Below are 25,475 nucleotides of genomic sequence, written 5' to 3' on the forward strand. Positions count from 1 at the left end.
GAGAGAGAGGGGTAATATACTTGTATACAACACAAGGAACTGACTGAGGACAACATAGGCCTGGGGAGGGAGAGAGAGGGGTAATATACTTGTATACAACACAAGAAACTGACTGAGGACAACATAGGCCTGGGGAGGGAGGGAGAAGGGTAATATACTTGTATACAACACAAGGAACTGACCGAGGACAACATAGGCCTGGGGAGGGAGAGAGAGAGGGGGTAATATACTTGTATACAACACAAGGAACTGACCGAGGACAACATAAGCCTGGGGAGGGAGAGAGAGGTAATATACTTGTATACAACACAAGGAACTGACCGAGGACAACATAGGCCTGGGGAGGGAGGGAGAGAGAGGGGTAATATACTTGTATACAACACAAGGAACTGACTGAGGACAACATAGGCCTGGGGAGGGAGAGAGAGGGGTAATATACTTGTATACAACACAAGGAACTGACCGAGGACAACATAGGCCTGGGGAGGGAGAGAGAGAGGGGTAATATACTTGTATACAACACAAGGAACTGACCGAGGACAACACAAGCCTGGGGAGGGAGGGAGAGGGCTAATATACTTGTATACAACACAAGGAACTGACTGAGGACAACATAGGCCTGGGGAGGGAGAGAGAGGGGTAATATACTTGTATACAAAACAAGGAACTGACCGAGGACAACACAAGCCTGGGGAGGGAGAGAGAGGGGTAATATACTTGTATACAACACAAGGAACTGACCAAGGACAACATAGGCCTGGGGAGGGAGAGAGAGGGGTAATATACTTGTATACAACACAAGGAACTGACCGAGGACAACATAAGCCTGGGGAGGGAGAGAGAGGGGTAATATACTTGTATACAACACAAGGAACTGACTGAGGACAACATAGGCCTGGGGGGGAGAGAGAGGGGTAATATACTTGTAACAACACAAGGAACTGACCGACGACAACATAAGGCCTGGGCAGGGAGGGAGAGGGGTAATATACTTGTATACAACACAAGGAAACTGACTGAGGACAACATAGGGCCTGGGGAGGGAGAGAGAGAGGGGTAATATACTTGTATACAACACAAGGAACTGACTGAGGACAACCATAGGGCCTGGGGAGGAGAGAGAGAGAGGGGTAATATACTTGTATACAAACACAAGGAACTGACCGAGGACAACATAGGCCTGGGGAGGAGAGAGAGAGAGAGGGGTAATATACTTGTATACAACACAAGGAACTGACTGAGGACAACATAGGCCCTGGGGAGGAGAGAGAGAGAGGGTAATAATATACTTGTATACAACACATGGAAGCTGACCCGAGGACAAACATAAGGCCTAGGGGAGGGAGGGAGAGGGGTAATATACTTGTATACAACACAAGGAACTGACTGAGGACAACATAGGCCTGGGGAGGGAGAGAGAGGGGTAATATACTTGTATACAACACAAGGAACTGACCGAGGACAACATAGGCCTGGGGAGGGAGAGAGAGGGGTAATATACTTGTATACAACACAAGGAACTGACTGAGGACAACATAGGCCTGGGGAGGGAGAGAGAGGGGTAATATACTTGTATACAACACAAGGAACTGACCTGAGGACAACATAGGCCTGGGGAGGGAAAGAGAGAGGGGTAATATACTTGTATACAACACAAGGAACTGACCGAGGACAACATAGGCCTGGGGAGGGAGGGAGAGAAAGAGGTAATATACTTGTATACAACACAAGGAACTGACCGAGGACAACATAAGCCTGGGGAGGGAGAGAGAGGGGTAATATACTTGTATACAACACAAGGAACTGACCGAGGACAACATAGGCCTGGGGAGGGAGAGAGAGGGGTAATATACTTGTATACAACACAAGGAACTGACCGAGGACAACATAGGCCTGGGGAGGGAGAGAGAGGGGTAATATACTTGTATACAACACAAGGAACTGACCGAGGACAACATAAGCCTGGGGAGGGAGAGAGAGGGGTAATATACTTGTATACAACACAAGGAACTGACCGAGGACAACATAGGCCTGGGGAGGGAGAGAGAGAGAGGGGTAATATACTTGTATACAACACAAGGAACTGACCGAGGACAACATAAGCCTGGGGAGGGAGAGAGAGGGGTAATATACTTGTATACAACACAAGGAACTGACCTAAGGACAACATAGAGCCTGGGGAGGGAGAGAGAGGGGTAATATACTTGTATACAACACAAGGAACTGACCGAGGACAACATAGGCCTGGGGAGGGAGAGAGAGTGGTAATATACTTGTATACAACACAAGGAACTGACCGAGGACAACATAGAGCCTGGGAGGGAGAGAGAGGGGTAATATACTTGTATACAACACAAGGAACTGACTGAGGACAACATAGGCCTGGGGAGGGAGAGAGAGGGGTAATATACTTGTATACAACACAAGGAACTGACTGAGGACAACATAGGCCTGGGGAGGGAGAGAGAGGGGTAATATACTTGTATACAACACAAGGAACTGACCGAGGACAACATAGGCCTGGGGAGGGAGAGAGAGGGGTAATATACTTGTATACAACACAAGGAACTGACCGAGGACAACATAGCCGGGGGGAGGGAGAGAGAGGGTAATATACTTGTATACAACACAAGGAACTGACCGAGGACAACATAGGCCTGGGGAGGGAGAGAGAGGGGTAATATACTTGTATACAACACAAGGAACTGACTGAGGACAACATAGGCCTGGGGAGGGAGAGAGAGGGGTAATATACTTGTATACAACACAAGGAACTGACCGAGGACAACATAGGCCTGGGGAGGGAGAGAGAGGGGTAATATACTTGTATACAACACAAGGAACTGACCGAGGACAACATAGGCCTGGGGAGGGAGAGAGAGGGGTAATATACTTGTATACAACACAAGGAACTGACCTGAGGACAACATAGGCCTGGGGAGGGAGAGAGAGGGGTAATATACTTGTATACAACACAAGGAACTGACCGAGGACAACATAGGCCTGGGGAGGGAGAGAGAGGGGTAATATACTTGTATACAACACAAGGAACTGACTGAGGACAACATAGGCCTGGGGAGGGAGAGAGAGAGGGGTAATATACTTGTATACAACACAAGGAACTGACCGAGGACAACATAGGCCTGGGGAGGGAGAGAGAGAGAGGGGTAATATACTTGTATACAACACAAGGAACTGACCGAGGACAACATAAGCCTGGGAGGGAGAGAGAGAGAGGGGTAATATACTTGTATACAACACAAGGAACTGACTGAGGACAACATAGGCCTGGGGAGGGAGAGTCAGGGGTAATATACTTGTATACAACACAAGGAACTGACTCCAGGACAACATAAGCCTGGGGAGGGAGAGAGAGAGAGGGGTAATATACTTGTATACAACACAAGGAACTGACCGAGGACAACATAGGCCTGGGGAGGGAGGGAGAGAGAGGGGTAATATACTTGTATACAACACAAGGAACTGACTGAGGACAACATAGGCTGGGGAGGGAGAGAGAGAGGGTAATATACTTGTATACAACACAAGGAACTGACTGGGACAACATAGGCCTGGGGAGGGAGGGAGAGAGAGGGGTAATATACTTGTATACAACACAAGGAACTGACCGAGGACAACATAGGCCTGGGGAGGGAGAGAGAGAGGGGTAATATACTTGTATACAACACAAGGAACTGACCGAGGACAACATAGGCCTGGGGAGGGAGAGAGAGGGGTAATATACTTGTATACAACACAAGGAACTGACCGAGGACAACATAGGCCTGGGGAGGGAGAGAGAGGGGTAATATACTTGTATACAACACAAGGAACTGACCGAGGACAACATAGGCCTGGGGAGGGAGAGGAGAGGGGTAATATACTTGTATACAACACAAGGAACTGACCGAGGACAACATAGGCCTGGGGAGGGAGAGAGAGGGGTAATATACTTGTATACAACACAAGGAACTGACTGAGGACAACATAGACTGGGGAGGGAGAGAGAGGGTAATATACTTGTATACAACACAAGGAACTGACTCGAGGACAACATAGGCCTGGGGAGGGAGAGAGAGGGGTAATATACTTGTATACAACACAAGGAACTGACCGAGGACAACATAGGCCTGGGGAGGGAGAGAGAGGGGTAATATACTTGTATACAACACAAGGAACTGACCGAGGACAACATAAGCCTGGGGAGGGAGAGAGAGAGGGGTAATATACTTGTATACAACACAAGGAACTGACCGAGGACAACATAGGCCTGGGGAGGGAGAGAGAGGGGTAATATACTTGTATACAACACAAGGAACTGACCGAGGACAACATAAGCCTGGGGAGGGAGGGAGAGAGAGGGGTAATATACTTGTATACAACACAAGGAACTGACTGAGGACAACATAGGCCTGGGGAGGGAGAGGAGAGAGGGGTAATATACTTGTATACAACACAAGGAACTGACCGAGGACAACATAGGCCTGGGGAGGGAGGAGAGAGAGGGTAATATACTTGTATACAACACAAGGAACTGACCGAGGACAACATAAGCCTGGGGAGGGAGAGAGAGGGGTAATATACTTGTATACAACACAAGGAACTGACCGAGGACAACATAGGCCTGGGGAGGGAGAGAGAGGGGGTAATTTACTTGTATACAACACAAGGAACTGACCGAGGACAACATAGGCCTGGGGAGGGAGAGAGAGGGGTAATATACTTGTATACAACACAAGGAACTGACCGAGGACAACATAGGCCTGGGGAGGGAGAGAGAGGGGTAATATACTTGTATACAACACAAGGAACTGACCGAGGACAACATAGGCCTGGGGAGGGAGAGAGAGAGGGGTAATATACTTGTATACAACACAAGGAACTGACTGAGGACAACATAGGCCTGGGGAGGGAGAGAGAGGGGTAATATACTTGTATACAACACAAGGAACTGACCGAGGACAACATAGGCCTGGGGAGGGAGAGAGAGGGTAATATACTTGTATACAACACAAGGAACTGACTGAGGACAACATAGGCCTGGGGAGGGAGAGAGAGGGGTAATATACTTGTATACAACACAAGGAACTGACCGAGGACAACATAGGCCTGGGGAGGGAGAGAGAGAGGGTAATATACTTGTATACAACACAAGGAACTGACTGAGGACAACATAGGCCTGGGGGAGGGAGAGAGAGGGGTAATATACTTGTATACAACACAAGGAACTGACCGAGGACAACATAGGCCTGGGGAGGGAGAGAGAGGGGTAATATACTTGTATACAACACAAGGAACTGACCGAGGACAACATAGGCCTGGGGAGGGAGAGAGAGGGGTAATATACTTGTATACAACACAAGGAACTGACCGAGGACAACATAGGCCTGGGGAGGGAGGGAGAGAGAGGGGTAATATACTTGTATACAACACAAGGAACTGACTAGGACAACATAGGCCTGGGGAGGGAGAGAGAGGGTAATATACTTGTATACAACACAAGGAGACTGACCGAGGACAACATAGGCCTGGGGAGGGAGAGAGAGGGGTAATATACTTGTATACAACACAAGAACTGACTGAGGACAACATAGGCCTGGGGAGGGAGAGAGAGGGGTAATATACTTGTATACAACACAAGGAACTGACCGAGGACAACATAGGCCTGGGGAGGGGAGAGAGAGAGGGGTAATATACTTGTATACAACACAAGGAACTGACCGAGGACAACATAGGCCTGGGGAGGGAGAGAGAGGGGTAATATACTTGTATACAACACAAGGAACTGACCGAGGACAACATAGGCCTGGGGAGGGAGAGAGAGGGGTAATATACTTGTATACAACACAAGGAACTGACCGAGGACAACATAAGGCCTGGGGAGGGAGAGAGAGAGGGGTAATATACTTGTATACAACACAAGGAACTGACTCCAGGACAACATAAGCCTGGGGAGGGAGAGAGAGGGGTAATATACTTGTATACAACACAAGGAACTGACTGAGGACAACATAGGCCTGGGGAGGGAGAGAGAGAGGGGTAATATACTTGTATACAACACAAGGAACTGACTGAGGACAACATAGGCCTGGGGAGGGAGAGAGAGGGGTAATATACTTGTATACAACACAAGGAACTGACCGAGGACAACATAGGCCTGGGGAGGGAGGGAGAGGGGTAATATACTTGTATACAACACAAGGAACTGACTGAGGACAACATAGGCCTGGGGAGGGAGAGAGAGGGGTAATATACTTGTATACAACACAAGGAACTGACCGAGGACAACATAGGCCTGGGGAGGAGAGAGAGAGGGTAATATACTTGTATACAACACAAGGAACTGACCGAGGACAACATAGGCCTGGGGAGGGAGAGAGAGGGGTAATATACTTGTATACAACACAAGGAACTGACCGAGGACAACATAGGCCTGGGGAGGGAGAGAGAGGGGTAATATACTTGTATACAACACAAGGAACTGACCGAGGACAACATAAGCCTGGGGAGGGAGAGAGAGGGGTAATATACTTGTATACAACACAAGGAACTGACCGAGGACAACATAGGCCTGGGGAGGGAGAGAGAGAGGGGTAATATACTTGTATACAACACAAGGAACTGACCGAGGACAACATAGGCCTGGGGAGGGAGAGAGAGGGGTAATATACTTGTATACAACACAAGGAACTGACCGAGGACAACATAGGCCTGGGGAGGGAGAGGAGAGGGGTAATATACTTGTATACAACACAAGGAACTGACCTGAGGACAACATAAGCCTGGGGAGGGAGAGAGAGGGGTAATATACTTGTATACAACACAAGGAACTGACTGAGGACAACATAGGCCTGGGGAGGGAGAGAGAGGGGGTAATATACTTGTATACAACACAAGGAACTGACCGAGGACAACATAGGCCCTGGGGAGGGAGAGAGAGGGGTAATATACTTGTATACAACACAAGGAACTGACCGAGGACAACATAGGCCTGGGGAGGGAGAGAGAGGGGTAATATACTTGTATACAACACAAGGAACTGACCTAGGACAACATAGGCCTGGGGAGGGAGAGAGAGGGGTAATATACTTGTATACAACACAAGGAACTGACCGAGGACAACATAGGCCTGGGGAGGGAGAGGGGGGAGGTAATATACTTGTATACAACACAAGAACTGACCGAGGACAACATAGGCCTGGGGAGGGAGAGAGAGGGGGTAATATACTTGTATACAACACAAGGAACTGACGAGGACAACATAGGCCTGGGGAGGGAGAGAGAGGGTAATATACTTGTATACAACACAAGGAACTGACCGAGGACAACATAGGCCTGGGGAGGGAGAGAGAGGGGTAATATACTTGTATACAACACAAGAACTGACCGAGGACAACATAAGGCCTGGGGAGGGAGAGAGAGGGGTAATATACTTGTATACAACACAAGGAACTGACCGAGGACAACATAGGCCTGGGGAGGGAGAGAGAGAGGGGTAATATACTTGTATACAACACAAGGAACTGACCGAGGACAACATAAGCCTGGGGAGGGAGAGAGAGGGTTAATATACTTGTATACAACACAAGGAACTGACTGAGGACAACATAAGCCTGGGGAGGGAGAGAGAGGGGTAATATACTTGTATACAACACAAGGAACTGACCGAGGACAACATAGGCCTGGGGAGGGAGAGAGAGGGGTAATATACTTGTATACAACACAAGGAACTGACGAGGACAACATAGGCCTGGGGAGGGAGGGAGAGAGAGAGGGGTCATATACTTGTATACAACACAAGGAACTGACTAAGGACAACATAGGCCTGGGGAGGGGAGAGAGAGGTAATATACTTGTATACAACACAAGAGACTGACCGAGGACAACATAGGCCTGGGGAGGGAGAGAGAGGGGTAATATACTTGTATACAACACAAGAAACTGACTGAGGACAACATAGGCCTGGGGAGGGAGGGAGAGGGGTAATATACTTGTATACAACACAAGGAAACTGACCGAAGGACAACATAGGCCTGGGGAGGGAGAGAGAGAGGGGTAATATACTTGTATACAACACAAGGAACTGACCGAGGACAACATAAGCCTGGGGAGGGGAGAGAGAGGTAATATACTTGTATACAACACAAGGAACTGACCGAGGACAACATAGGCCTGGGGAGGGAGAGGAGAGGGGTAATATACTTGTATACAACACAAGGAACTGACCGAGGACAACATAGGCCTGGGGAGGGAGAGAGAGAGGGTAATATACTTGTATACAACACAAGGAACTGACGAGGACAACATAAGCCTGGGGAGGGAGAGAGAGGGGTAATATACTTGTATACAACACAAGGAACTGACCGAGGACAACATAAGCCTGGGGAGGGAGAGAGAGGGGTAATATACTTGTATACAACACAAGGAACTGACCGAGGACAACATAGGCCTGGGGAGGGAGAGAGAGAGGGTAATATACTTGTATACAACACAAGGAACTGACCGAGGACAACATAGGCCTGGGGAGGGAGAGAGAGAGGGTAATATACTTGTATACAACACAAGGAACTGACCGAGGACAACATAAGCCTGGGGAGGGAGAGAGAGGGGTAATATACTTGTATACAACACAAGGAACTGACTGAGGACAACATAAGCCTGGGGAGGGAGAGAGAGAGAGGGGTAATATACTTGTATACAACACAAGGAACTGACCGAGGACAACATAGGCCTGGGGAGGGAGAGAGGGGTACTATACTTGTATACAAACACAAGGAACTGACTGAGGACAACATAGGCCTGGGGAGGGAGAGAGAGGGGTAATATACTTGTATACAACAACAAGGAACTGATCCGAGGACAACATAGGCCTGGGGAGGGAGAGAGAGGGGTACTATACTTGTATACAACACAAGGAACTGACCGAGGACAACATAGGCCTGGGGAGGGAGAGAGAGAGGTAATATACTTGTATACAACACAAGGAACTGACCGAGGACAACATAAGCCTGGGGAGGGAGAGAGAGGTAATATACTTGTATACAACACAAGAACTGGCCGAGGACCAACATAAGCCTGGGGAGGGAGAGAGAGAGGGTAATATACTTGTATACAACACAAGGAACTGACCGAGGACAACATAGGCCTGGGGGAGGGAGAGAGAGGGGTAATATACTTGTATACAACACAAGGAACTGACCGAGGGACACAATAGGCCTGGGGAGGGAGAGAGAGGGGTAATATACTTGTATACAACACAAGGAACTGACCGAGGACAACATAGCCTGGGGAGGGAGAGAGAGGGGTAATATACTTGTATACAACACAAGGAAACTGACCGAGGACAACATAGGCCTGGGGGAGGGAGAGAGAGGGGTAATATACTTGTATACAACACAAGGAACTGACCGAGGACAACATAGGCCTGGGGAGGGAGAGAGAGGGGGTAATATACTTGTATACAACACAAGGAACTGACTGAGGACAACATAGGCCTGGGGAGGAGAGAGAGGGGTAATATACTTGTATACAACACAAGGAACTGACCGAGGACAACATAGGCCTGGGGAGGAGGAGAGAGAGGGTAATATACTTGTATACAACACAAGGAACTGACCTGAGGACAACATAGGCCTGGGGAGGGAGAGAGAGGGGTAATATACTTGTATACAACACAAGGAACTGACCTGAGGACAACATAGGCCTGGGGAGGGAGAGAGAGAGGGGTAATATACTTGTATACAACACAAGGAACTGACCGAGGACAACACAAGCCTGGGGAGGGAGGGGAGAGGGCTAATATACTTGTATACAACACAAGGAACTGACGAGGACAACATAGGCCTGGGGAGGGAGGAGAGAGGGGTAATATACTTGTATACAAAACAAGGAACTGACCGAGGACAACACAAGCCTGGGGAGGGAGGAGAGAGGGTAATATACTTGTATACAACACAAGGAACTGACCAAGGACAACATAGGCCTGGGGAGGGAGAGAGAGAGGGGTAATATACTTGTATACAACACAAGGAACTGACCGAGGACAACATAAGCCTGGGGAGGGAGAGAGAGGGGTAATATACTTGTATACAACACAAGGGAACTGACTGAGGACAACATAGGCCTGGGAGGGAGAGAGAGGGGTAATATACTTGTATACAACACAAGGAACTGACCGAGGACAACATAGGCCTGGGGAGGGAGAGGGGTAATATACTTGTATACAACACAAGGAACTGACTGAGGACAACATAGGCCTGGGGAGGGAGAGAGAGGGGTAATATACTTGTATACAACACAAGGAACTGACTGAGGACAACATAGGCCTGGGGAGGGAGAGAGAGAGGGGTAATATACTTGTATACAACACAAGGAACTGACCGAGGACAACATAGGCCTGGGGAGGGAGAGAGAGGGGTAATATACTTGTATACAACACAAGGAACTGACTGAGGACAACATAGGCCTGGGGAGGGAGAGAGAGGGGTAATATACTTGTATACAACACAAGGAACTGACTGAGGACAACATAGGCCTGGGGAGGGAGAGAGAGGGGGTAATATACTTGTATACAACACAAGGAACTGACCGAGGACAACATAGGCCTGGGGAGGGAGGGAGGGAGAGAGAGGGGTAATATACTTGTATACAACACAAGGAACTGACCGAGGACAACATAGCCTGGGGAGGGAGAGAGAGGGGTAATATACTTGTATACAACACAAGGAACTGACCGAGGACAACATAGGCCTGGGGGGGGAGAGAGAGGGGTAATATACTTGTATACAACACAAGGAACTGACCGAGGACAACATAGGCCTGGGGAGGGAGAGAGAGGGGTAATATACTTGTATACAACACAAGGAACTGACCGAGGACAACATAAGCCTGGGGAGGGAGAGAGAGGAGTAATATACTTCGTATACAACACAAGGAACTGACCAGAGGACAAACATAGGCTGGGAGGGAGGGAGAGATAAGAGGTAATATACTTGTATACAACACAAGGAACTGACCGAGGACAACATATGCCTGGGGAGGGGAGAGAGAGGGGTAATATACTTGTATACAACACAAGGAACTGACCGAGGACAACATAGGCCTGGGGAGGGAGAGAGAGGGGTAATATCACTTGTATACAACACAAGGAAACTGACCTCGAGGACCAACATAGGCCTGGGGTCGGGTAGAGAGCCGAGGGGTAAATATACTTGTATACAACACCAGGAACTCGACCGAGGACAACATAAGCCTGGGGAGGAGCGAGAGGGGTAATATACTTGTATACACACAAGGAACTGACGAGGACACATAGGCCTGGGGAGGGAGAGAGAGAGAGGGGTAATATACTTGTATACAACACAAGGAACTGACCGAGGACAACATAAGCCTGGGGAGGGAGAGAGAGGGGTAAAATACTTGTATACAACACAAGGAACTGACTGAGGACAACATAAGCCTGGGGAGGGAGAGAGAGGGTACTATACTTGTATACAACACAAGAACTGACTGAGGACAACATAGGCCTGGGGAGGGAGAGAGAGGGTAATATACTGTGTATACAACACAAGGAACTGACCGAGGACAACATAAGCCCTGGGGAGGGAGAGAGAGGGGTAATATACTTGTATACAACACAAGGGCACTGACCTGAGGACAACACTATCGCTGGGGAGGGAGAGAGAGGGGTAATATACTTGTATACAACACAAGGGGAACTGACCAGAGGACAACATAGGCCTGGGGAGGGAAGAGAGGGTGTATATACTTGTATACAACACAAGGAACTGACGTGAGGACAACATAGGCCCTGGGGAGGGAGAGAGAGAGGGGTAATATACTTGTATACAACACAAGGAACTGTAGCCAAGGACAACATAGGCCTGGGGAGGGAGGAGAGAGAGGGGGTATATACTTGTATACAACACAAGGAATACTGACCGAGGACAACATAGCCTGGGGAGGGAGAGAGAGGGGTAATATACTTGTATACAACACAAGGAACTGACTGAGGACAACATAAGGCCTGGGGAGGAGAGAGAGGGGTAATATACTTGTATACAACACAAGGAACTGACCGAGGACAACATAGGCCTGGGGAGGGAGAGAGAGAGGGGTAATATACTTGTATACAACACAAGGAACTGACCGAGGACAAACATAGGCCTGGGGAGGGAGGGAGAGGGGTAATATACTTGTATACAACACAAGGAACTGACTGAGGACAACATAGGCCTGGGGGGAGGGAGAGAGAGGGGGTAATATACTTTGTATACAACACAAGGAACTGACTGAGGGACAACATAGGCCTGGGGAGGGAGAGAGAGGGGTAATATACTTGTATACAACACAAGGAACTGACCGAGGACAACATAGGCCTGGGGAGGAGGAGAGGAGAGGGGTAATATACTTGGTATACAACACAAGGGTAACTGACTGAGGACGAACATAGGCCCTGGGGAGGGAGAGTCAGGAGGTAATATACTTGTATACAACACAAGGAACTGAGCTCCAGGACAACATAAGCCCTGGGGAGGGAGAGAGAGAGAGGGGTAATATACTTGTATATACAACACAAGGAACTGACTTGAGGACAACATAGGACTGGGAGGAAGGAGAGTCAGGGGTAATATACTTGTATACAACCCAAAGGAACTGACTGAGGACAACCTTAGGCCTGGGGAGGGAGAGAGAGGGGTAATATACTTGTATACAACACAAGGAACTGACTGAGGACAACATAGGCCTGGGGAGGGAGGGAGAGAGAGGGGTAATATACTTATATACAACACAAGGAACTGACCGAGGACAACATAGGCCTGGGGAGGGAGGGAGAGAGAGAGGTAATATACTTGTATACAACACAAGGAACTGACCGAGGACAACATAGGCCTGGGGAGGGAGGGAGAGAGAGGGGTAATATACTTGTATACAACACATGGAACTGACCGAGGACAACATAGGCCTGGGGAGGGAGAGAGAGAGAGGGGTAATATACTTGTATACAACACAAGGAACTGACCGAGGACAACATAGGCCTGGGGAGAGAGAGAGAAGGGTAATATACTTGTATACAACACAAGGAACTGACCGAGGACAACATAGGCCTGGGGAGGGAGAGAGAGGGGTAATATACTTGTGTACAACACAAGGAACTGACCGAGGACAACATAAGCCTGGGGAGGGAGAGAGAGAGAGGGGTAATATACTTGTATACAACACAAGGAACTGACCAAGGACAACATAGGCCTGGGGAGGGAGAGAGAGGGGTAATATAGTTGTATACAACACAAGGAACTGACCGAGGACAACATAGGCCTGGGGAGGGAGAGAGAGGGGTAATATACTTGTATACAACACAAGGAACTGACCGAGGACAACATAGGCCTGGGGAGGGAGAGAGAGGGGTAATATACTTGTATACAACACAAGGAACTGACCGAGGACAACATAAGCCTGGGGAGGGAGAGAGAGGGGTAATATACTTGTATACAACATAAGGAACTGACCGAGGACAACATAAGCCTGGGGAGGGAGGGAGAGAGAGGGGTAGTATACTTGTATACAACACAAGGAACTGACCGAGGACAACATAGGCCTGGGGGAGGGAGAGAGAGGGGTAATATACTTGTATACAACACAAGGAACTGACCGAGGACAACATAGGCCTGGGGAGGGAGGGAGAGAGAGGGGTAATATACTTGTATACAACACAAGGAACTGACTGAGGACAACATAGACCTGGGGAGAGAGGGAGAGGGGTAATATACTTGTATACAACACAAGGAACTGACCGAGGACAACATAGGCCTGGGGAGGGAGAGAGAGAGAGGGGTAATATACTTGTATACAACACAAGGAACTGACCGAGGACAACATAAGCCTGGGGAGGGAGAGAGAGGGGTAATATACTTGTATACAACACAAGGAACTGACCGAGGACAACTATAGGCCTGGGGAGGGAGAGAGAGGGGGTAATATACTTGTAGTACAACACAAGGAACTGACCGAGGACAACATAGGCCTGGGGAGGGAGAGAGAGGGGTAATATACAACACAAGAAACTGACTGAGGACAACATAGGCCTGGGGAGGGAGAGGAGAGGGGTAATATACTTGTATACAACACAAGAAACTGACCTGAGGACAACATAGGCCTGGGGAGGGAGAGAGAGGGTTAATATACTTTCTATACAACACAAGGAACTGACCGAGGACAACATAGGCCTGGGGAGAGGGAGAGAGAGGGTAATATTACTTGAATACAACACAAGGAACTGACCGAGGACAACATAGAGCCTGGGGAGGGAGAGAGAGAGGGTAATATACTTGTATACAACACAGGAACTGACCTGAGGACAACATAGGCCAGGGGAGGGAGAGAGAGGGGTAATATACATGTAACAACACAAGGAACTGACCGAGGACAACATAGGCCCTGGGGGAGGGAGAGAGGAGGGTAATATACTTGTATACAACACAAGGAACTGACCGAGGGACAACATAGGCCTGGGGAGGGAGAGAGAGGGGTAATATACTTGTATACAACACAAGGAACTGACCGAGGACAACATAAGCCTGGGGAGGGAGAGAGAGGGGTAATATACTTGTATACAACACAAGAGAACTGACCGAGGACAACATAAGCCTGGGGGGAGGGAGAGAGAGGGGTAATATACTTGTATACAACACAAGGAACTGACCGAGGACAACATAAGGCCTGGGGAGGGAGAGAGAGGGGTAATATACTTGTATACAACACAAGGAACTGACCGAGGACAACATAGGCCTGGGGAGGGAGGGAGGGAGAGAGAGGGGTAATATACTTGTATACAACACAAGGAACTGACTGAGGACAACATAGACCTGGGGAGGGAGGGAGAGGGGTAATATACTTGTATACAACACAAGGAACTGACCGAGGACAACATAGGCCTGGGGAGGGAGAGAGAGGGGTTAATATACTTGTAATACAACACAAGGAACTGACCGAGGACAACACAAGCCTGGGGAGGGAGAGAGAGAGAGAGGGTAATATACTTGTATACAACACAAGGAACTGACCTGGAGGACAACATAGGCCTGGGGAGGGAGAGAGCGAGGGGTAATATAACTTGTATACAAACACAAGGAACTGACCCGAGGACAACATAGGCCTGGGGAGGGTGAGAGAGAGGGTAATATGACTTGTATACAACACAAGGCACTGACCGAGGACAACATAAGCGCTGAGGGGAGGAGAGAGAGGGGTAATATACATTGTATACAACACAAGGAACTGACTGAGGACAACATAAAGGCCTGGGGAGGGAGAGGAAGAGAGGAGGGGTAATATACTTGTAAACAACACAAGGAACTGACCGAGGACAACATAGGCCTGGGGAGGGAGGGAGAAGGGGGTAAGTATACTTGTATACAACACAAGGAACTGACCGAGGACAACATAGGCCCTGGGGAGGGAGAGAGAGGGGTAATATACTTGTATACAACACAAGGAACTGACCGAGGACAACATAGGCCTGGGGAGGGAGAGAGAGGGGTAATATACTTGTATACAACACAAGGAACTGACCGAGGACAACATAGGCCTGGGTAGGGAGAGAGAGGGGTAATATACTTGTATACAACACAAGGAACTGACCGAGGACAAAATAGGCCTGGGGAGGGAGAGAGAGAGGGGTAATATACTTGTATACAACACAAGGAACTGACCTAAGGACAACATAGGCGTGGGGAGGGAGAGAGAGGGTAATATACTTGTATACAACACAAGAGACTGACCGAGGACAACATAGGCCTGGGGAGGGAGAGAGAGGGGTAATATACTTGTATACAACAACAAGAAACTGACTGAGGACAACATAGGCCTGGGGAGGGAGGAGAGAGGGGTAATATACTTGTATACAACACAAGGAACTGACCGAGGACAACATAGGCCTGGGGAGGGAGAGAGAGAGGGGGTAATATACTTGCTATACAACTCAAGGAACATGACCTGAGGACAATCATAAGGCCTGGGGAGGGACGAGAAGAGGGGTAATATATACTTGTATACAACACCAAGAACTGACTGAGGACAACGATAAGCTGGGGACGGGAGAGAGAGAGGTAATATAGCTTGTACATACAACACAAGGGAACTGACAGAGGACACATACGTAGGCCCTGGGGAGGGAGAGAGAGGAGGTCAATATACTATGTATCCAACACCGAAGGACCTGAATCCGAGGCACAACATAGGCCTGGGGAGGGGAGAGAGAGGTGGTAATATACTTTTATACCATACACAAGAAACTGACCGAGGACAAACATAGGCCTGGGGAGGGAGAGAGAGGGGTAATATACTTGTATACAACACAAGGAACTGACCGAGGACAACATAGGCCTGGGGAGGGAGGGAGGGAGAGAGAGGGGTAATATACTTGTATACAACACAAGAACTGACTCGAGGGACCAACATAGCCTGGGGAGGGAGACGAGAGGGGTAATATACTTGTATACAACACAAGGAACTGACTGAGGACAACATAGGCCTGGGGAGGGAGGGAGAGGGGTAATATACTTGTATACAACACAAGGAACTGACCGAGGACAACATAGGCCTGGGGAGGGAGAGAGAGAGGGGTAATATACTTGTATACAACACAAGGAACTGACCGAGGACAACATAAGCCTGGGGAGGGAGAGAGAGGTAATATACTTGTATACAACACAAGGAACTGACCGAGGACAACATAGGCCTGGGGAGGGAGAGAGAGGGGTAATATACTTGTATACAACACAAGGAACTGACCGAGGACAACATAGGCCTGGGGAGGGAGAGAGAGAGGGGTAATATACTTGTATACAACACAAGGAACTGATCGAGGACAACATAAGCCTGGGGAGGGAGAGAGAGGGGTAATATACTTGTATACAACACAAGAAACTGACCGAGGACAACATAAGCCTGGGGAGGGAGAGAGAGGGGTAATATACTTGTATACAACACAAGGAACTGACCGAGGACAACATAGGCCTGGGGAGGGAGAGAGAGAGGTAATATACTTGTATACAACACAAGGAACTGACCGAGGACAACATAGGCCTGGGAGGGAGAGAGAGAGGTAATATACTTGTATACAACATAAGGAACTGACCGAGGACAACATAAGCCTGGGGAGGGAGAGAGAGGGGTAATATACTTGTATACAACACAAGGAACTGACTGAGGACAACATAAGCCTGGGGAGGGAGAGAGAGAGAGAGGGGTAATATACTTGTATACAACACAAGGAACTGACCGAGGACAACATAGGCCTGGGGAGGGAGAGAGAGGGGTAATATACTTGTATACAACACAAGGAACTGACCGAGGACAACATAGGCCTGGGGAGGGAGAGAGAGGGGTAATATACTTGTATACAACACAAGGAACTGACCGAGGACAACATAGGCCTGGGGAGGGAGAGAGAGGGGTAATATACTTGTATACAACACAAGGAACTGACCGAGGACAACATAGGCCTGGGGAGGGAGAGAGAGGGGTAATATACTTGTATACATCACAAGGAACTGACCGAGGACAACATAGGCCTGGGGAGGGAGAGAGAGGGGTAATATACTTGTATACAACACAAGAAACTGACCGAGGACAACATAGGCCTGGGGAGGGAGAGAGAGGGGTAATATACTTGTATACAACACAAGGAACTGACCGAGGACAACATAGGCCTGGGGAGGGAGAGAGAGAGGGGTAATATACTTGTATACAACACAAGGAACTGACCGAGGACAACATAAGCCTGGGGAGGGAGAGAGAGGTAATATACTTGTATACAACACAAGGAACTGACCGAGGACAACATAGGCCTGGGGAGGGAGAGAGAGAGAGGGGTAATATACTTGTATACAACACAAGGAACTGACTAAGGACAACATAGGCCTGGGGAGCGAGAGAGAGGTAATATACTTGTATACAACACAAGAGACTGACCGAGGACAACATAGGCCTGGGGAGGGAGAGAGAGGGGTAATATACAACACAAGAAACTGACTGAGGACAACATAGGCCTGGGGAGGGAGAGAGAGGGGTAATATACTTGTATACAACACAAGGAACTGACCGAGGACAACATAGGCCTGGGGAGGGAGAGAGAGAGGGGTAATATACTTGTATACAACACAAGGAACTGACCGAGGACAACATAAGCCTGGGGAGGGAGAGAGAGGTAATATACTTGTATACAACACAAGGAACTGACCGAGGACAACATAGGCCTGGGGAGGGAGAGAGAGGGGTAATATACTTGTATACAACACAAGGAACTGACCGAGGACAACATAGGCCTGGGGAGGGAGAGAGAGAAGGGTAATATACTTGTATACAACACAAGGAACTGATCGAGGACAACATAAGCCTGGGGAGGGAGAGAGAGGGGTAATATACTTGTATACAACACAAGAAACTGACCTGAGGACAACATAAGCCTGGGGAGGGAGAGAGAGAGGGTAATATACTTGTATACAACACAAGGAACTGACCGTGGACAACATAGGCCTGGGGAGGGAGAGAGAGGTAATATACTTGTATACAACACAAGGAACTGACTGAGGACAACATAGGCCTGGGGAGGGAGAGAGAGAGGTAATATACTTGTATACAACACAAGGAACTGACCGAGGACAACATAAGCCTGGGGAGGGAGAGAGAGGGGTAATATACTTGTATACAACACAAGGAACTGACCTGAGGACAACATAAGCCTGGGGAGGGAGGAGAGAGAGAGGGGTAATATACTTGTATACAACACAAGGAACTGACCGAGGACAACATAGGCCTGGGGAGGGAGAGAGAGGGGTAATATACTTGTATACAACACAAGGAACTGACCGAGGACAACATAGGCCTGGGGAGGGAGAGAGAGGGGTAATATACTTGTATACAACACAAGGAACTGACCGAGGACAACATAGGCCTGGGGAGGGAGAGAGAGAGGGGTAATATACTTGTATACAACACAAGGAACTGACTCCAGGACAACATAGGCCTGGGAGGGAGTGAGAGGGGTAATATACTTGTATACAACACAAGGAACTGACCGAGGACAACATAGGCCTGGGGAGGGAGAGAGAGGGGTAATATACTTGTATACAACACAAGAAACTGACCGAGGACAACATAGGCCTGGGGAGGGGAGAGAGAGGGGTAATATACTTGTATACAACACAAGGAACTGACCGAGGACAACATAGGCCTGGGGAGGGAGAGAGAGAGGGGTAATATACTTGTATACAACACAAGGAACTGACCGAGGACAACATAGCCTGGGGAGGGGAGAGAGAGAGGGTAATATACTTGTATACAACACAAGGAACTGACCGAGGACAACATAGGCCTGGGGAGGGAGGGAGAGAGAGGGGTAATATACTTGTATACAACACAGGGAACTGACTGAGGACAACATAGGCCTGGGGAGGGAGGGAGAGAGAGGGGTAATATACTTGTATACAACACAAGGAACTGACCGAGGACAACATAAGCCTGGGGAGGGAGAGAGAGGGGTAATATACTTGTATACAACACAAGGAACTGACAGAGGACAACATAAGCCTGGGGAGGGAGAGAGAGGGGTAATATACTTGTATACAACACAAGGAACTGACCGAGGACAACATAGGCCTGGGGAGGGAGAGAGAGAGGGGTAATATACTTGTATACAACACAAGGAACTGACCGAGGACAACATAGGCCTGGGGAGGGGAGAGAGGGGTAATATACTTGTATACAACACAAGGAACTGACTGAGGACAACATAGGCCTGGGGAGGGAGAGAGAGGGGTAATATACTTGTATACAACACAAGAAACTGACCGAGGACAACATAGGCCTGGGGAGGGAGAGAGAGGGGTAATATACTTGTATACAACACAAGGAACTGACCGAGGACAACATAGGCCTGGGGAGGGAGAGAGAGAGAGGGGTAATATACTTGTATACAACACAAGGAACTGACTAAGGACAACATAGGCCTGGGGAGCGAGAGAGAGGTAATATACTTGTATACAACACAAGAGACTGACCGAGGACAACATAGGCCTGGGGAGGGAGAGAGAGGGGTAATATACTTGTACACAACACAGAAACTGACTGAGGACAACATAGGCCTGGGGAGGGAGGGAGAGGGGTAATATACTTGTATACAACACAAGGAACTGACCGAGGACAACATAGGCCTGGGGAGGGAGAGAGAGAGGGGTAATATACTTGTATACAACACAAGGAACTGACCGAGGACAACATAAGCCTGGGGAGGGAGAGAGAGGTAATATACTTGTATACAACACAAGGAACTGACCGAGGACAACATAGGCCTGGGGAGGGAGAGAGAGGGGTAATATACTTGTATACAACACAAGGAACTGACCGAGGACAACCATAGGCCTGGGGAGGGAGAGAGAGAGAGGGGTAATATACTTGTATACAACACAAGGAACTGACCGAGGACAACATAAGCCTGGGGAGGGAGAGAGAGAGGGGTAATATACTTGTATACAACACAAGGAACTGACCGAGGACAACATAGGCCTGGGGAGGGAGAGAGAGGGGTAATATACTTGTATACAACACAAGAAACTGACCGAGGACAACATATGCCTGGGGAGGGAGAGAGAGAGAGGGGTAATATACTTGTATACAACACAAGGAACTGACCGAGGACAACATAAGCCTGGGGAGGGAGAGAGAGGTAATATACTTGTATACAACACAAGGAACTGACCGAGGACAACATAGGCCTGGGGAGGGAGAGAGAGGGGTAATATACTTGTATACAACACAAGAAACTGACCGAGGACAACATAGGCCTGGGGAGGGAGAGAGAGAGAGGGGTAATATACTTGTATACAACACAAGGAACTGACCGAGGACAACATAAGCCTGGGGAGGGAGAGAGAGGTAATATACTTGTATACAACACAAGGAACTGACCGAGGACAACATAGGCCTGGGGAGGGAGAGAGAGGGGTAATATACTTGTATACAACACAAGGAACTGACCGAGGACAACATAGGCCTGGGGAGGGAGAGAGAGAGGGGTAATATACTTGTATACAACACAAGGAACTGACCGAGGACAACATAAGCCTGGGGAGGGAGAGAGAGGGGTAATATACTTGTATACAACACAAGAAACTGACCGAGGACAACATAAGCCTGGGGAGGGAGAGAGAGGGGTAATATACTTGTATACAACACAAGGAACTGACCGAGGACAACATAGGCCTGGGGAGGGAGAGAGAGAGGTAATATACTTGTATACAACACAAGGAACTGACCGAGGACAACATAGGCCTGGGGAGGGAGAGAGAGAGGTAATATACTTGTATACAACATAAGGAACTGACCGAGGACAACATAAGCCTGGGGAGGGAGAGAGAGGGGTAATATACTTGTATACAACACAAGGAACTGACTGAGGACAACATAAGCCTGGGGAGGGAGAGAGAGAGAGGGGTAATATACTTGTATACAACACAAGGAACTGACCGAGGACAACATAGGCCTGGGGAGGGAGAGAGAGTGGTAATATACTTGTATACAACACAAGGAACTGACCGAGGACAACATAGGCCTGGGGAGGGAGAGAGAGGGGTAATATACTTGTATACAACACAAGGAACTGACCGAGGACAACATAGGCCTGGGGGAGGGAGAGAGAGGGGTAATATACTTGTATACATCACAAGGAACTGACCGAGGACAACATAGGCCTGGGGAGGGAGAGAGAGGGGTAATATACTTGTATACAACACAAGAAACTGACCGAGGACAACATAGGCCTGGGGAGGGAGAGAGAGGGGTAATATACTTGTATACAACACAAGGAACTGACCGAGGACAACATAGGCCTGGGGAGGGAGAGAGAGAGAGGGGTAATATACTTGTATACAACACAAGGAACTGACTAAGGACAACATAGGCCTGGGGAGGGAGAGAGAGGTAATATACTTGTATACAACACAAGAGACTGACCGAGGACAACATAGGCCTGGGGAGGGAGAGAGAGGGGTAATATACTTGTATACAACACAAGAAACTGACTGAGGACAACATAGGCCTGGGGAGGGAGGGAGAGGGGTAATATACTTGTATACAACACAAGGAACTGACCGAGGACAACATAGGCCTGGGGAGGGAGAGAGAGAGGGGTAATATACTTGTATACAACACAAGGAACTGACCGAGGACAACATAAGCCTGGGGAGGGAGAGAGAGGTAATATACTTGTATACAACACAAGGAACTGACCGAGGACAACATAGGCCTGGGGAGGGAGGGAGAGAGAGGGGTAATATACTTGTATACAACACAAGGAACTGACGGAGGACAACATAGGCCTGGGGAGGGAGAGAGAGGGGTAATATACTTGTATACAACACAAGGAACTGACCGAGGACAACATAAGCCTGGGGAGGGAGAGAGAGGGGTAATATACTTGTATACAACACAAGGAACTGACCGAGGACAACATAAGCCTGGGGAGGGAGAGAGAGGTAATATACTTGTATACAACACAAGGAACTGACCGAGGACAACATAAGCCTGGGGAGGGAGAGAGAGGGGTAATATACTTGTATACAACACAAGGAACTGACTGAGGACAACATAGGCCTGGGGAGGGAGAGAGAGGGGTAATATACTTGTATACAACACAAGAAACTGACCGAGGACAACATAGGCCTGGGGAGGGAGAGAGAGGGGTAATATACTTGTATACAACACAAGGAACTGACCGAGGACAACATAGGCCTGGGGAGGGAGAGAGAGAGAGGGGTAATATACTTGTATACAACACAAGGAACTGACTAAGGACAACATAGGCCTGGGGAGGGAGAGAGAGGTAATATACTTGTATACAACACAAGAGACTGACCGAGGACAACATAGACCTGGGGAGGGAGAGAGAGGGGTAATATACTTGTACACAACACAAGAAACTGACTGAGGACAACATAGGCCTGGGGAGGGAGGGATAGGGGTAATATACTTGTATACAACACAAGGAACTGACCGAGGACAACATAGGCCTGGGGAGGGAGAGAGAGAGGGGTAATATACTTGTATACAACACAAGGAACTGACCGAGGACAACATAAGCCTGGGGAGGGAGAGAGAGGTAATATACTTGTATACAACACAAGGAACTGACCGAGGACAACATAGGCCTGGGGAGGGAGAGAGAGAGAGGGGTAATATACTTGTATACAACACAAGGAACTGACCGAGGACAACACAAGCCTGGGGAGGGAGGGAGAGAGAGGGGTAATATACTTGTATACAACACAAGGAACTGACCGAGGACAACATAGGCCTGGGGAGGGAGGGAGAGAGAGGGGTAATATACTTGTATACAACACAAGGAACTGACTGAGGGCAACATAGGCCTGGGGAGGGAGAGAGAGGGGTAATATACTTGTATACAACACAAGGAACTGACCGAGGACAACATAGGCCTGGGGAGGGAGGGAGAGGGGTAATATACTTGTATACAACACAAGGAACTGACTGAGGACAACATAGGCCTTGGGAGGGAGAGAGAGGGGTAATATACTTGTATACAACACAAGGAACTGACTGAGGACAACATAGGCCTGGGGAGGGAGAGAGAGAGGGGTAATATACTTGTATACAACACAAGGAACTGACCAAGGACAACATAGGCCTCGGGAGGGAGAGAGAGGGGTAATATACTTGTATACAACACAAGGAACTGACCGAGGACAACATAGGCCTGGGGAGGGAGAGAGAGGGGTAATATACTTGTATACAACACAAGGAACTGACCGAGGACAACATAGGCCTGGGGAGGGAGAGAGAGAGGGGTAATATACTTGTATACAATAGAAGGAGGAGCTTGGGAACTAGTGATATGATAACAGTACGTGTTTACAGAGTAGCTAATAATGCTGAAAACTTTCTGATGTGATATTTATGAAGCCTTTGTATACTTTGGGGAAGGGTGATTCAAAGACAAACATCTTCTCCTTGTATTAGAAAGCAGAGATCACATCTAACAGCGCACACATGAGGCTCAGTGTCGTTTACAGAAGCTGCCTATCTGCCTAGTCATTTTGGTACGGTTAATCACCTGATTGCTAATGTGACCATTTAAATATAATACAAAATATAAGTGCGCAAAGTGGATGCTAATGTAAACAATTAAAAAGGGGTTTTAAAATAAACTCAGAATTCTGAATGTTTGACCATGTGCAAAAATGTAAATCTAATATATTCAAATGCAGAGAGGTTTTTTATAGGTCCTCACACCAAAGGGTTAAAATTAATTCCCATATACTTCGATTAAATTAAATTAGTGGTGAATACAAACATGAAACAAACCACATATGATTAAAATATATATTGTATTTTATAATGCTTAAAAACATGAAATAAACAATTTGAAAATACTCTTTCTAAAATTATGAATCTAACATTTATTTATTAATACAATTGATAGTGACCGGCCCTAACTTATAAAACACATCTAAATTAATAACACATCTAAATTAATACCACATAAATTGATAAAAGGACAAATATGATCACAAAATAAAGTGTAAGTTTTAAGGACTCAGATGGAAACTTTGTAATTAGTCCCAAAAGGAAAGTCCCAAACGATGTCCTTCCCAAGCTTTCCACAAAAGCACAATGCACGATGATAAGCAAGAAAAATCTTCTGATTCCTCCCAGCTGGTCCTGAGCAGCGTCTAGGTGGGAGACAGAAGCGTCCACTTGAAATTGGTGTATATAGTTTATACAACAAACTTGAAAAAGGAATTGAAACGCGTTGCTCAGTTGAACTATATTAATATTGAACATTGGTCACTCTATGAATTTGAATTTATGAATTTGAATTTGAATTTTAAAACAACTTTTTTGTAGTTTTTATCCACCTTTCACAGGTGTATCCTGTTTGGCGCCTTAATTTTTACATCACTCTGGGCTACTCTCTGTAGTGAGCTGGTGTTAAGGCTGTGAGAAGAGCCTGTGTGGATCCTATACACACTGGGACACCTGTGTTTGATGAGAATCGGGCACGGCGCTGATCTTTCGGTACCTATGTGTAAGTACCGATATTTGTTTGTTGTATAAACTATATACACCAATTTCAAGTGGACGCTTCTGTCTCCCACCTAGACGCTGCTCAGGACCAGCTGGGAGGAATCAGAAGATTTTTCTTGCTTATCATCGTGCATTGTGCTTTTGTGGAAAGCTTGGGAAGGACATCGTTTGGGACTTTCCTTTTGGGACTAATTACAAAGTTTCCATCTGAGTCCTTAAAACTTACACTTTATTTTGTGATCATATTTGTCCTTTTATCAATTTATGTGGTATTAATTTAGATGTGTTATTAATTTAGATGTGTTTTATAAGTTAGGGCCGGTCACTATCAATTGTATTAAATAAATAAATGTTAGATTCATAATTTTAGAAAG

The 25,475-nt window shown here is 47.6% G+C and overlaps 1 protein-coding gene across 1 annotated transcript in view; it reads right to left on the reverse strand.

Moving 5' to 3' along the window:
- Nucleotides 1–25,475, reverse strand: part of LOC128635725 (barrier-to-autointegration factor B-like) — a 39,638-nt gene that overhangs the window by 13,139 nt on the left and 1,024 nt on the right. The gene's annotated exons all lie outside the window — the stretch shown is intronic.

Source organism: Bombina bombina, chromosome 7 (assembly GCF_027579735.1).
Source record: "Bombina bombina isolate aBomBom1 chromosome 7, aBomBom1.pri, whole genome shotgun sequence".
NCBI lineage: Eukaryota > Metazoa > Chordata > Amphibia > Anura > Bombinatoridae > Bombina > Bombina bombina.